At 42.6% G+C, this 14,439-nt stretch overlaps 1 pseudogene; it reads right to left on the bottom strand.

Moving 5' to 3' along the window:
* Window positions 1-12,797: 12,797 nt before the first annotated feature.
* On the bottom strand, window positions 12,798-13,482 carry LOC114507003 (annotated as a pseudogene).
* Window positions 13,483-14,439: the final 957 nt, after the last annotated feature.

The raw sequence follows: 14,439 nt of genomic DNA, 5'->3' as shown, positions 1-14,439 counted from the left end.
CAATCTGCTTTAATTAATTAATCTTCAAATAAAACCAAAGCATATTAACATTTATGGGATTTCCCTACGAAACATCATCACTTCTGGTTCACTCACATTTTGCTGTTTTTGGTCATCACTATTTGTATTGTTGTGTTTGGCAGCAATCCTGGAAATACAATTTACTTTATGCTAAAACCATGTCTAAGAAAAATCTGTGACTCCACTGTGGAGTGAAATATGGCATACACTCCCTTGCATTGTGTTCTCTGTTTTGGATATACATCAAACTAGGAATGATGATTCCTTCAAATTTTAGAACTTGAGTGTGGGAGGTAGGGAAGTTTCAGATGCCACAAACACACTTTAAAAAGCACTTCACAACCAGTCTTCTCTAGGAAGAGAAATATAATTTGATTGTCTAATCTTTTAACTAAAAAAAGAAAGGTTTAAAAAATGCTGGGGTGGGCAAGAGAAGTTACTCTCAATATAGGCATCTTGTGGCCTCTGAAAAGATGTGCAAGTTATAATTTTGTATGCCTGAGGCATCGTTTGGCTCATGGAGTAACTGAAGCCATATGAAGAGTTTTATGATTGGTTTTACAGTTCATTCAACTTTCACTTACAAGGGGGATCTTTTTACACAAGGTGCTAAGGTAGGCATTTTTCTCCTCAAATGAAATGATCTAGAACGAGAATTGAATGTTAAGCAAATTAAAGAGAGTTGGAGCTTCCTTTCCCAGGCTTTTAAACAGTGCTTTTTGCAGACAGGATCACTGGGGGAGCATCCTGTGAATCTTTCACTCTCTATCTTGGATCATAGCAATTCACTTATTTTTTGGAAAAGAAGTATCTAAACACCTATCCCTTAAAACACGATGTGGGTATGCAGAGCCAGGGCAGACATTAGATGTCTCTCTTGACTCATCATCGTTGACCAACACATCCCAGGTTTGGTCTGTATGCAGAAAAAGTCCAGCTACCTGTGGGTCGTCACCAGTAACCTAAACTGACTATAAGCTCAGAAAATTGGGGCTTATCAAAGAGACTTGGCTCTGGCTTGTGGTTCTCAGGAATAGTACCAACTAGAAGAAGCCAAGATAATTTTTTTAAACAATTAATTTGAAAATGACTTTGGATAAGATTCCCTGACTCCTGGTGGAACTTGATGGCTCTGAGTTTTAATCTTTTATGAGTGTTGTGAAGCCATGTTGTATGAATATGAAACCATCTCACGAGGTTTGGTGGGTGGGCCACCTTGTTGAGAGGTCTGAAATAGTAGCTTGGTATGAGTGCTTGGTGTAGAAGGACACAGCTCCTTCTTCGCAGGGTGCAAGATCCCATTCTGTTAGAAAAACAGTGCTCACTTTCGCAAAAAGACTGTGTGTAAGTGGGCTGGCAGCTTTTGGCAGTGGACTAAAGTAGAACAAAGCACTCCTGGTAATTAGTAAGGCAGGTGTGGGCTTCATCCTCCTTTGTTTGGGCAGCACAGGTAAATTCCTCAACGTGCTGTTGTTTCCAGTGAGATTGTCTCTCTGGAGAAGACAGGCACCGGGTACAAACCAGGGCCACATCCTGGTCCCTATTCTTCTAGTCAGAGCACACAGTATGGAGTTCCTCCACATCTGGGTAATTGCCTCACATCCTTCTTCTCTTTATTTGATCCCAGTGAGGTTGTGTCTGCCTTTCATGCTCTCAGGCAGGCACTTCTGGGAACAGGCCAAGTTCACTTGTCTTTGGTGTACCCTGTCTGTCTCCTTTTTTTGTCTTTTTGTGTCTGTGGGTACTCTCTCTTCATCCTCAGGCATTTTTCTGTTCCTAGTTCCTTTTACCTCCTCCCCTCTAAAAACAGACTCTTTGGCAAAAGCTCTGATAAACACATTTGCACTGAGGTGTAAATGGATGATAAAAGATGTGTTTCTCCTCCCAGGAGTATTTGCATTGGAGTAAAGATATAAATTTCTAAGGGTGGAATTTCAGCAAGCCAGGTGGGAGAGGGGCTGAAGAGTGAGGAATCTTCCTGAGGCCCCCATAGCCCTGCTCCTCAAGGGCAGCCCCCCTCCAAGGTAGCCAGAAGCTGGTAAGGGGAGGCCTGGCCATGGTAGGAGCTCACCCCTTGGCCCAGACTCTGGCCTTTGCTCCATGACCAGAGATCGAAGTCGTGGGGCCCTGACTGAAAATCTTGAGTAAGACTCTTGCTTATCCCAGAGGAATGTTTGAAACACTATGAATGTTACATTTATGGTAAGTGTTTCATTATCTTACTGTTTCTTCCAGCTGGTGCGATAGATACCTCTTAATTTTAAGGATTCTTGAGCTTGCCCTTTTGTGAAACATCCAAAGTTCCCACATATAGGTTAGCCCCTGCTGACAGAAACCGTTCAGTCTCCTCATTCCTCAACTTGTCTAAACAGAAGTGATTTCAATATTCAAAGGCTGACCTTGGGGTGGGTGAAAAATTGTTAAGTCACAGTGAAATTCCTCTGGGCTTGGAGCACACACCCACGAGCACATCACTGCAGAGTGGGATCGCTGGGGCTGATGGCAAGAGAGGGAACGCCAGCCCCGAGGAGAAGCCTGCCCCTTCTGGGTCTTCTCTGACTGGCCTTGCAAGGCGGTCCCTGCTGCATGTGCAGTGTGCGACAAGCTCACAGGGCAACTCCTACCCCATCTTAAAGATCATTGAGCTCCATGTGACTAAAGGCAAAGTGTATTTGTTAACATTGTTTTATTTTTTCCTAAAAACAATTCACATCTTAGACAGACTACTGTTTTATCCTAGTGAGTTGGAAGTTAACATTGCATTTCCCCACCTCTGACGTTCACTTGTGCTATATAAGCAGTCAGACTACGGTGTATGGGTGGTGCATTTGCCTTTTCCTATTATCACCCTGAGCTCCTGAATCTTTGGTATCACTGGGGGACAATGTCTGAATCTGACGTATCTTCTCTTCCCTCTGGGCCTTATGTATAATAAGTTCTTGTTAAAAAATTGTGAGGTGGAAATATGAATAAGGATACTTATTCTAATTCTAATTTTATAAGCTAAAATCATCTGTTTCCTGGCTGTTTTGTCTATAGCACTCTAAACATCCTATATAGCCATAATAATACTGTTTATACTACAACACAGATGAGCCTCAGAAACATCATGCTGAATAAAAGAAGCCAGTTTCAAGGGACCACATAATGTGTGGCTCCTACATAAAATGTCCAGAACAGGCAAATCTTCTGGGACAGAAACTAGATTCTTTGTTGCCTAGAGCTGAGGGGAATATGGGAAATGAGAGCGGGGGTGGGGGGGTAATTACGAAAGGATATGAAGTTTCTTTTTGGGGTGATGCAAAATGTTCTAAAATTGTATTATGGTGATGGTTGAACAACTCTGGTGGTGTACACTGAATGGAACACTTTGCGTGTTACGGTAAACAAATCACATATCTATAAAGCTGTTAAAAAAGTAGGTTTGGCCCCATGCTTTTATACAAAAAGAGTGGATCTTAAATTTTACAGACACAGTAAGAAAGAAGTGGTATTCTTTGGGGATGAAAATGAAATTGAGGCAAGCAGGGGGAAATAAAAATTGAAGTCAGGGAACTTATGGTGGCTGCACCCTAAAGTGACCCCCCCCCCCGACCCAGTTTGTGTAATTCCCTCCTCCTGAGTGTGTGTGAGACCCATGATTTGCTTCTAACCAATTGAATATGACAAAGGTGGTAGGATGTCATTTTCACAATTATGTTTTGTTCCCTAAGATGGCATCTTAGCAGATTGGTGGGAGAGATTTTCCTGCTGGCTTTGAAGAGAAAGCTATTCTGGATGCAGGCTTCCTGTGGAGAGAGCCACATAGATGACAACTGTGAGGGCCTCTAGGCCTGGGGAGTGGCCAATATCTAGTAAGAAGCCTGGGGCCCTCAGTCCTGCAGCCACAAGGAACTGAATTCTGCTCACAACCACATGAGTTCGGAAGAGGACTCTAAGCTCCGGAAGGAACACAATCTGGCTAACCTTGACTGCAACCTTGAGTGACCTTGAGCAGGGTATCCAACTCAGCTGGGCCTGGACTGCTGGACTGCAGAAGCTGTTCAATAATAAATATGTGTTGTTTTAAACCACCAAATTTGGGATAACTTTTTATACAGCAATAGAAAATTGAGACAGAGCTGATGCAGAAAGCAACAGTGATTTGCAGGATCATTTTATTTGAAAGGCTTCTGGAAGAGAAAACTTGGGATAATGACAAACCTGGATTAGGATGGGCACCTTGCTATTGATGTTTACAGAAAGCAGTCAAGATGAGCAAACAGCAAGTAAATCACAGAATAAGGGCTCCTGTCATAGATTTTTGCTTAGAGATCACATTCTACAGATGAGCAAAGAGACGTCTTACAAAACATAATATTAAAATATTGACTATCAGTGTATTAGTGATACCAATGATGATACTACATTGGAAAAAAACATGCCAGGCATTGGGATAAGCCCTTTATATGCCTTTTTCATAATAACCCTTTTAGAAGGACAGCATAGGACAGATTCCAGCTCTGAATTTGGACTGCCAGGTTTCAAGTTCTGACTCTCAATTTACCAACCACACAATCTTTAACAAATCACTTAATAACTTACCTCTCAAGCTACACATTTGTAAAAACAGGTTTAGTAATACTGTCTACCTCGTAGAGTTGATGTGAAGATTCAATGTAGTAATTCATGTACAGCTTCTAGAACAGTGCCTGGCACATGGTGACTGCTCAATAACCACTAATTGTTAATGTTGTTATTGCTACTTTTTTTATTGTTGTAGAGCATTGTAATTAATTTTATCCCTCTGCTGCTTATTCATTGGGTGACCTTGGGCAAGCCACTTCAGTTCCTTATTTGTAAAACGTGAATACAAACAATACCTTCCTTGCAGGATTTTTGGGAGGATTAAATGAGACGACGCCTGTGTCTCAGTGCTATGTGTGGGGGTCTGACAGATGGGACAGTCTTCATTCCTCTCCATCAGGGTGGAGATGTACCTCCCGGAAAGAGGTTGGGTACCAAATAGGACATTATGATCTCTCTTTTAAAAAATTTTGTTTTAGATTTTTATTTATTTTTAGAAAGAGAAGAAGGCAAAGAGAAAGAGAGGGAGATAGACATTAATGTGTGGTTGCCTCTCACATACCCACTACTGGGGACCTGGCCTGCAACCTAGGCATGTGCCTTGACTGGGAATCAAACTGGCAACCCTTTGGTTCACAGGCCTGCACTCAATCCGCTGAGCTACACCAGCCAGGGTTATAATCTCTTTTTTTTAAATTACTATTATTTAGCAGTTTTGTCTGCAAGCTTGGGAATAACCAACATATGTTAATTCTCAGTGAGTGTTAGTTATTATTGCAGACTATCATCACAACTCTATCAAGTTGGCTTCTTTATTACACCCATTCTACATATGCAAAAACTTAGGGTTAGAGAAGGCAACTTGCCTAATGTCAAACTGAGTCAGTGAAAAGGCAGGTCTGCCTGATTCTAAAAGAAAAATATTTCAGGAAGCATACTTTGCATGAACTACAGAGGATAAAGACTATTCATAGAGGTAAATGCAAAGAACATACTTGGAGGGTGAAGTCTGGGAAAAACAGGTAAAGGAGGATGTTCAGTAAATGTAGTGATAACAGGGAAGAACAGAACATACAGGAGAAATAAAATTTCTGGTAAATAAGCACAGGGTCCTAAGAGGCATGCAATTCCACTTATATATTTTACAAATAATTTTGATTTTTATAACAGAATAGTGACCCTGGATTAGAAGTTCTCATTTCCTGGCTCAGGATGTGAATGTTGGACAACCCAAGCAAATGCTTCCATGTCTGATTTCTGTGGGCTGTGATCTGAGACAGACATAATTACAAATCTCACCGTCTGACTAGAGTTGGTTGGGAGGCAGGAATAAATTGGTCTCTTTCTCCAGTTAAAAGAAGGAAGACAAGTAATGAGATGAAGTCATGCTGGGGCCACACACTCTGCGCCAGTTTGTATCCTGGCTGGGCCCTTGTGAAGTCCCAAGGTTTACCTTAATAGTATTTCCTACTGCCCAAGTATTAGCATCATAACGGATTGACCTTTTGGGCCACCCCCAGAGGCTGCCAGCTGAATACAATTTTATTTGTGCAGCAAAGTTACCACCCTATGGCTGACTGAGTATCCAGCCTAGCCAAAGCACTTTTGTAGAACGACACAGACATTTGGGCATGCCCTGGACAACCACAATGATGATGGCAATGGCAATGACAATTGTGATGGTGATGGTGATGATAGTTATCATTTATTGACCTAAAGAGTGCATTGAGGCATTGTGGAACATTTTAATTAGTGTTAAGAAGATGGTATTTGACTCTACATTGCCTAGACTTAAATTCCAGGTCTGTTACTTATCAACTGTGTGGCTTTGAGCAAGTTATATAATGTGTTTCAGTTTCTTTGATTGTAAGATGAAGATTATTATAGTGCCTACATCATAGGGTTAGTGCCAGGATTATATATTGTTACAGGCAATACAAACACACACACATATAAGTATATGTACATATACAGATACACATGCTTTATATTTATGTATATATTTATACATTCCTTTGTGTAGTTGTGCATGTATAATTACACAATATGTAAAGCATTTCCTGTGCTAATGATTAGGGCAATTTTTAACATTAAGGGTTAATCATTAGCACTTAAGCACTTAGCGACAGTTGAAGGCTTCTTCTGTGATAAATGCTCTCACTTAATCTTTACAATGACCCTGTGAGGCATCACTTTTTCCATTTTACAGATGAGGAAACTGGGGTGGAGAGGTGAAGTGACATGCTACAGGTCACATGCTGATAGGGTCGGAATTTAAACTCTGGTCTGTCTGACTTCAAAGCCTGAAATATACGAGAATAATTTATGCCATCTCCCCATAGACTGAAGCAAAGGAAAACCTACCCAGAAATATCACAATACCTATATTTCTCTAAGATATCCTAATTCACTTGCCAGAACAGAGATTCAACTACAGAGCTCTCCATGAGCCATACAAATATCTGTATGGTTTTAGCATAAAATAATTTATAGCCACTCTAGTAAAAACCAGAACATTATACATGATACCTAAAACGTGTGCGGCTGGATAAATGGATTTTACAACCCACAGAGAAAGGTAAGTGAGTTGGCTGGGGAGAGAGGATTCATCTACTTGAGATTTTTCCTGTTTTCTTTTCTCTTCAAACTTATCATACAGGAAGAGTGAACATTTTATCAGGTTGCAGCCAGAGAGTAACAAAGAATCTGAATTAAAAATTATGCTTTACCCATAACTACACTCAACTATCCAGAGGGTGGCATTTGGTGCCATCAGATTTAATTCATTCAGAAGAGAAATTGGCACCTGCAGGGCAAGACACTGTATTAGGCACTAAGGGACCAACAATAAACAGTCACAAGTTTACTGTGAGCCCAGAGGGTGCCACAAGTAAGGGCAGCATGTCCAATGGACAGGCCCTGTGTGTGAGACATAGCAGTCTAGGAGTGTGAGTGAGGGGGTGAATCTCTCTGCTGATAGAAATCCCCAAAAGCTTCATGATGAAAGTAAGCTAGGCTCGATGGAGGAATGAGGACTCACCAGGCACAGAGTAGGTAGGAGACTTCAAAAGTATGAAGATACGAATGAGGCTGCACACTCAGGAAACAGAAGGAAGTTTGGTCTGGCCAGAACACAGAGTGAAGAGCAAGAGGAGGAGGGTTGTGGTGAAATATATAGTGGGGGCAGGCTGAGAAGGGAGTGTGGATGGCAGCTTTGGGAAACGGAGCAGATGACAGGCAGTGACATGACTGTTTCCACCTTGAAAAGTTTGAGTGCAGGAAAGACTGTGAGGAGAGCAACCAGAAAGGAGGTAATTACAATGGTTATGATGAGAGATGATGAAAGACTGAATGAAGGAAGTACTGGTGGGATGAGAAGAATGAGAGGAAGGGAGAGAGGTTGTTAATATTGTAAAAAGATTGAATGAAGAAAGTAGTGGGGGAAGGAGAAGAGTGAGAGGGTGGGAGAGAGGTTGTTAGTATTGAAACAACAGGGCTCACTCTCAATTCAGATGGGGAAGTTGAGGGAAGAAGGCATTCAGGGTGAATCCAAGATTTCTACTTTGGACAACCAGGTACCTGAGTAACTGGGAAATACAAAAGGAGCATTGGCAGAAAGAACATGAAATATCATACTCATTTTTATTTCAGCAAGTAGGTGACCAAAAAATGGTTTTTGAGTTTGCTGGACTCTTGTTTGGGAAGCCAGTTTAGAGATGGGAAGGTGGTGGAGCTGGGGCCCAGGAGCGAGTTGAGAAGCAGAGACCCAGACTTGGGGTCACTAGGATAAGGGTTGTAGCTCAATCCATAGGTAATGGAGCTGCACCAGGGGCAGCACCATAGAGTGAAGGGGGGAGCACCCCACACTGGAGGGAGAGAAGCTGGAGAAGTAGACCTACACGAGTCATGGAGGTAGGCATGAAAAGAGGGGAAACGACTCAATTCAAATTAAGAGAATAGAGTGAAGAAGAGAGATACCACCAACTGGCCACCTAGAAGAGACCTGAAAATGGGTGTTGGGTTTTCTCATTAGCAATTCTTGGAGAAGCCAGCAGAGCACTTTGGGTTGAAGTCTCTCCACAGGAGGTGTAGGTGTGGATGGGAAGATGTTAGGGTCAAAGGAGGTGATTTACGTCAAAGTGCGGTTAGTATTGTCCAAAGGTTGGTGCCAATGTTGGGAGTCCAGAACTATTACGTTCATGCCACAAGGTCATTTACAAAATCCTGTCACCAAATCCTGGAACCTGGGGAGAGATTTTGATTATGCCAACGTTGTTGACGGCGTTAATGCTGATGGCTTCTGGGACCTATGGCAAAGGAGAATTTTGGAGAAATGTCGTGTTTGGTGAAAAGGAGAAAGAAAATCCCAGCTGTGCACAACAGCGGACAGGAAGGGTTGGAGGCAGCAGTGAGTAAGGCAGGTGGGAGGGGAGGTGGTGGGTTTGCTTGTCTGCAGTGAGAGTCTGATGGGAGGCACGATTGCACTGAAAGTTCATGACTCAGTCCTCGGATCTGACCCGAAAGGCCAGTGGGAACCATGGTAGGTTTCTGAGAAATAGAATGACATTAGCAAAACAGCCTAGTATATGCAGCGTCAGGGTCCAAGGCCAGAACGTCAGAATTGACCTCCATGTTCTACCCTTGCTTGATCAAATACAGTCTGAGAGGGAAATGACTGTGTTCGTTCCTGTCCCAAAACACTGCAGAAAGTGCTTTGGCATGGGTGGCTGACACCACACTCAATTGCACATGCAAATACAGTAATTATGCCTGAAAAATTAGAGGTCATCTGGAGGCCAGCGGAAGATTTGGCCTCTCTGCTTCCAGATTTTGAAATAGCAGATTATACACAACGCACTGTCTTCCGCCAAGACCTCATTACACACATTTGCCAGGATCTCATTTTACAATTTTCATTCTTTTAAAGAGAAATCCCCATGCCTTGGCGATTCTGGCCAACGAAGTGCTTACCCCCCCAAATGTGGGTTGTCACAGCCCTCCCCCAGCTGGCTCCCTGTACCTGCTGACCTTCTGGATCCGGGATCTCAGCGCCACAAAGAAAATGCTTGATGCCGACGACTCCAGGATTTTCTTAGGAGAATCGTTTTGGGAGAGGAGGATACGATAGAGTCCTGAATATAATATGACACAACAATCTTAAATATTCCAGACAGGAAAAGTTTTTTGTCAAAGTCTCTGACAGTTTAAACTTTAAAGCTCCAGCAAAACTTTTAAACTTTTAAACTTTGAACCTGTTTGAACCTCTCGTGATTTATGAATTATTAAATGTACCACTGAAAATCAAGGACTTTTTCTTTAACTAGTAAAGCTTTCTGCTTAAAAGCACTGAGAAGAGGGTGGCGGGGGTGGGTGGGTGGGGAATGCGGGAGGGGAGGTCTGTGGGGTTTTTATCAGCCTGGCACTACTCTTGATTGCGTAAAACCCAAATCTGGGGAATATTTAGGAGACAAAACACCCAAACCAAGGCATACAATATGAAAGGGGAGAGATTAAAAAGTAAAATGTGAGGCACCTGAAATTAGTTATATAAGTATATCTGAGTAAGATTTGAGTTGGTATATATTATAATATATAATGTATTTAATATGTATAATATTAATATACATACAATATTAATTTTATATATTGGTGGTAAAATATACATAACATTACATTTATCACTTTAACCATTTCAAATATACAGTTCAGGGGCATTATGTACTTTCACAGTGTTGGGCAACCATCATCATTTGACACTAACTCTCCATTTCTTCCTCCCGACCCCTGGTAACCATCACTCCATGAATCTGATTATTCCAGTTACCTCATATAACGAACTTATACACACACACACAAACATAAATACTGTATAATTCCATTTTTATGAGGTACTTGGAATAGACAAATAATTTGAATATATGGAATAGACTATATATATATATATTTGTAGTAGAATATATATATATATTTGTAGTAGAGCAACAAGCATGAGGAAGGTATAAGGCAAGGAAAATCCTGAGGTTTTCCATGCATTTCAGTCAGAATTGAAAAGCAAGCAAAGTGAGGACAGATAGAAGGAGAAATTGGTTGTAATTTATGCATCCTGCAGGGCACAATCACTGCTCGGGAGCTCCGAATCCCTGTTAGCATGTCTAGGCTGAGCTGAGCCCTGTTGCCATCAGACCAGTCCTGAGGACTCCCGGGGACAGTGCAGGGGCATCTGGGCTGAGTGGCTGAGAAGGAAGCAAGGAGGGCCATGTGTGGTGGGGCCACCCACGCTAGGGAGCCCACAAAGCATGCACGGCCTGAGCTCTGACACCTCCTGAAGCTCAGGCACTTGTGGGATGAGGTCACTTGTCCAGCTTCCCCCATGGATCCCAGCACAAAGATTTTATCACTTTATGGTAGTGGGATTCATGGGCTTAGTAACCAGCTCATAGAAACCTCACCTCCCAGCATCAACTGTAAACTCCTCATTACATCTTAGTAGCCCACAGGTGAGCAGCAACAAACTTAAAAATTAGCTAAAGATTAGGTAATTCTCCACAGTCACATTTTCATATATTTGACCTGGGTTAAGGCACCCTGGAGGTTCAGCCCCATAGTTGGTTGACCAATTAGCAGGATTTGTTCCTTTAATAACTTCCATTGTTACCAAAGTGAGGCGGAGGTCTCAGAAGTCTGGGGTGAAGAAAGGTATGTCTTACGAGGAAGAAAGGAAGGAAGCAGGGCTTTTTGAGCAGGGGGGCTGCTTCCGCATGGCATAAGGACACAAGGTCCTTGGGAGGATAGAGGGAGGGACCCCAAAAGTGAAAGGGCGGAGCAGCAGCAGCCTGTGTCACAATTTGCCAAGTGCAGCCCCTCACTTTACCTCTTGGAGAAAGCCTGTCCTCATGTTGTTGGTTTGGGGAGAGTGAACAGATTTGCCCCAAAGTTGCTTAAGTTATTATTGGACCTACACAGAACTGCCATTCTGGGTGGGCACGCACACCCTCCTGATCACTGATTTCTGTGACAGCTGCCGTGTCCATGCTGGGATTCTGGCAACAGCCAGAGAGGCAGGAGGGGATCCTGGCTAGGGTGGGATTCCTGCTCCTCCTACTACATCAGGTACCAGAGGGCAGAGCCTGACTAGCAGTGGGTAGAGTTGATCCCAAGTCCCAAAAAACTACACTACAGCTATGTGGACATCTCCTGCTCAGGGCAGTGTGGGGCAGGTGAGAACAGGGCATCTGGCTGGGAACGCACTGCGCCCCAGGATGGATGTTCAGGAGATGGCTCACTCTCCATACCTCTAACACCATCGTGGATCCACATGCTCAGGAGGTTTTGTTCCATGGCAGATCTCTCAAGGATCTCTGTGCCAAGGACAGTACGCAAGATCCTGGGTTTAGTGGGTGGCCCCATTGGGTGATTGTTCCTGAGACGTCTTACAGCCTGTTGCTTAACTCTGTTCCTGTCCTGAGAAAGAAGCACCCACTGTTCACCAGTTGCCAGAAAGCTCTGGCTCCCCCCCTTTTCTGACCCTCCCAACGACCATGGTCACAGGATACTGGAGAGAATAATGAGATAAAAATGAGAGCAAGGTACCCCAGGAAACTGAGTGAAACTTGAGCAGTTTGAACATTAAAATATGGAAACTTGGCTCCAGCTTAATGTCAACAAGGGTAACAACCTGAGCATCTGAACTGAGAGAAAGAGGAAAGGGGAAAGGCAGCCCCGAGGTCAGGAAAAGGGGAAAGGTTGGAAGAAGAAGCTGTGGTTACTATATCACCATTCATTGATTGCTTCACGTATACTGCGTGCTGGCTAAGTGTTTTATTTAAACCTTCTTTTTAATTTTTATTATTTTTTAGATATTTGAAATACAACTTTATTCTGATTCTAAACAAAAGGGAATGGGAATGACAGAAACAAACAAGGTTTCACCACTGAATATTGTGATTAGACTGCAGCAATCTCATATTTGCAACTCAATAAGGAAACAACTGCATTCCAAAACAGCCGAATACATATGCAGGTCCAAAAACTGAAGGTATTTTTTTAACTGCCACATTCACCCAGAAGCCCTTTCATGTCCTTCAGCATCCCAAATCAAGCACGGGTTCTGCTTAGCTACACAGTGACATAGCAAACATGGGGCGCCACTGACCCCACAGGGCAGTTGTCTGTTAAACCAGCTTCTGGCGCTGGGCTCCCACTTCCATCTCTCACAGGTCTTCAGCCTCATCCCGGAGAACGGTGGTCTGAGCAACAGTAGGTCATACTCACATTGTGCTGCCAAAGCTGGTCCACGGCAACCTCTGGTGGGGCCAGAGCAGGCCTGGCAACAAACTCCAAGTTCAGGTCTCCAATTAGTTTTCTAGCAAGTCAAAGGAAGGGCTTTTGAAGTTGTAGTTACTCTTTGGCAGAAATGTCATATACCAGAGATTCTTCTTTCAGTGGAAGACAGTTGATTTTGCCTTTAACTTTTCTGTCCTCAATATCCACTTTGTTATTGTGGATAATCACACAACACAATGGAGATGATTTCACGCACTCATACCCGATCTCTACACTAGTTAGGCACATTCTTGTAAGTAACTCTTGAAGTGACATCAAGCATAATAGCCCATTGGGCTTGGGTGCAATAGGCATTTCTCAGTCTGCCAAACTTCTGGCCAAATGTATCCCATACGCTGAAGCTAGTAAGTCTTCTGTTGGTGTGGAACACAAGCAGATGGACCTCAACACCCAAGGTGGCTACATACTTCTCAAATTCACCCATCAGATGACATTTAATGAATGTAGTTTTTCCAGTGCCACCATCACCAATCAACACAAGTTTGAACTTAACTTGGGGTTCTCCTTGGGCAGCCATCATGGCGTTACTTCCAGAAGTATCTCTGGGCCCATCTGACTCTTAAGCCTTCTCTTATAATCTTGGAGGCATTCGGAGCCAGTCTGCCTGGGTTTGAATTCTGTTTTCATCACTTACTTCCTATGTGACCTTAGGCAACTGTCTTAAAATACTTGCTGATTCAACTTCCTTGATTGTGAAATAAAGATAATAATACCTAAACTCACAGGGTTGTTCTGAGGATTGGCTGAGATTTGTAAATCTCTTAGAACAGTGCCTAGCACATAGTAAATGCCATTTAAGGGCTGGAGATTGTATATATATGATTTCTTTATCCACACCGATGGAGATATATGCAAGGGTGGGCAAAATTAAGTTTATAATTGTTTGTGTGGGAAATACTACAATAATTATTAAATAACAATACAAGAATAAACTGTGTTTTGTATACTCACAACTGTAAACCTACTTTTGCTCACTCCTGCCTATATCTCCGTCAGCGTGGGGGATAAAGAAACTGAAAATCAGAGAGGTTAAGTAATTTACCAGAGGTTGCCCAGCCCAGATTTGAACCTAAGTCTATTTCATAGTTTTACTTGTGGTCTCCTTAGCTAGCTGGATAGAAAGTTTTTAGAAATACGATCTTTTCACGGAGATGATGGATGATGGTGATGATGATGATGATAATGCTATGATGATGATAAATACTTATATTGTGCTAGGTGTCTTATCTATATTATTTAATTCTTATCATGGCCTTTTTTGTTATACATCATCTTCATATATGGGTTGAGTAGTATCCCTCTGAAATCCTTTTCTACCAAGAAACTCAAAATGTGAGCTTATTTGGAAGAAAGGACCTGTGCAGATGTCATTACTTAGGATGAGGGCAGACTGGATCAGGGTGGGTCCTGTCAGAAGGTGTTCTTATAAGAAGGCCACGGGAATACAGAGAGACACACAGGGAGAAGGCCAGGTGAGACCGAGATTGGAATGATACAGCTAGAAGCCAA

The sequence above is a fragment of the Phyllostomus discolor genome, chromosome 9 (genome assembly GCF_004126475.2).
Source record: "Phyllostomus discolor isolate MPI-MPIP mPhyDis1 chromosome 9, mPhyDis1.pri.v3, whole genome shotgun sequence".
NCBI classification, from domain to species: Eukaryota; Metazoa; Chordata; class Mammalia; order Chiroptera; family Phyllostomidae; genus Phyllostomus; species Phyllostomus discolor.
This window is presented reverse-complemented; position numbering and strand designations above follow the sequence as displayed.